This window comes from Mustela putorius, unplaced genomic scaffold (genome assembly GCF_011764305.1).
Source record: "Mustela putorius furo isolate JIRA1106 unplaced genomic scaffold, ASM1176430v1.1 tig00003932_pilon_pilon_pilon:0A:0A, whole genome shotgun sequence".
NCBI lineage: Eukaryota > Metazoa > Chordata > Mammalia > Carnivora > Mustelidae > Mustela > Mustela putorius.
Genome location: NW_025422077.1, coordinates 6,169,060 through 6,170,292, shown reverse-complemented (window position 1 = coordinate 6,170,292; position 1,233 = coordinate 6,169,060).

The window sequence follows — 1,233 nt, the reverse complement described above, 5'->3', positions numbered from 1 at the left end:
AGGCTAGTGGTTACTGTAACCACCAAACTATTCAATCTCTCTCCTCCTCACAAGGATGACTTCACGAGTGTCATTCTACTCCCTTTGTTTGATATTTAACTCAGTCCAGGGCTAAGCTGAAGACAGCATCACTATCAAACTCTCTCCAAACGCTTTGTGGCTGACAGCTCTCTACCTTTCTCACCTCTGGGTCATTGATCGAACACTCCAGCCGACCGAGGTTGATAAAAAATGGGACTTTTGGAGGACTCTGACCTTGCTATTGCCATGTTGTTCTCTACCGTCTCCTGCATCAAAGCTTGGCATTTCTTACTGTGAACAGCGCTCATACTTACTCAGATAAGATAGGCTTTCTTCCTTATTTTGTTCGCAAGTACAGAAGATAAAGTTTCATCTCCTGGCCTTGATCTTTGTCATGGCTGGATCCTAGATGGTCCCTTGCATGTACCTGTACCTAGGGAGCTGCTGAGATGTTCATTTAATTCTTGCTTTCCCGTTTTAGAAGTTTACCCTCTATGAGCTCTCCGGTTAGCTGAGGGAAGACACACCATGCCATGCGGGTTATCATATAGCCATTGCCTCCCAAAATTAGTTCAACAGCAGCTTTCATTCACAATGGTTCTTGGCCACTCACCTTGTTACATTAGTTAGAACATACGTGACAAATTGAGCCATGACTTTGATGTCAATAAAGAATTCCACATCCAGCACCATAGTACCTTGCTGATTCCTTTTCAATAGAGTCCATGGTGACCCCCGAGCAGAGGGACAATTTAATGAGGTCGTTAATATTTCCATAAGACCAGAATCTGATAAATTCTCTTCTGGTAGGCACTTTTGCAGAACTAGCGTAAGTGACTGTTCCACACGAAGCATTATCTTTTCTTGTACAACACTGAAAGCTTACATGCTGCTTGACAAATTTGAATTTTAAAAAGTAAGAATGATTGGCACTTGGTAACTTACACAGAAATATAAAGTGGTACAAGAAAATTGCCCATTTCTTTTAGATTTACATTTTATGTATTTTTTTTTCTTTTAAGAAGTGATAAGACATGTAATTTCCATCAACTTCAACCAGTTATGTATGAAAGAGGCTACAAGTTCAGCTCTGTAGAGGAAAAGCAAGTCGTGGGGAGAGCTGACATAACCACAAAAAAGCAGACAGCCTTCCCAGCTGCCTTTTATTCTTGTTCTAGAGATGGTTATTTGCAGGGTAAGACCAAAATCCTA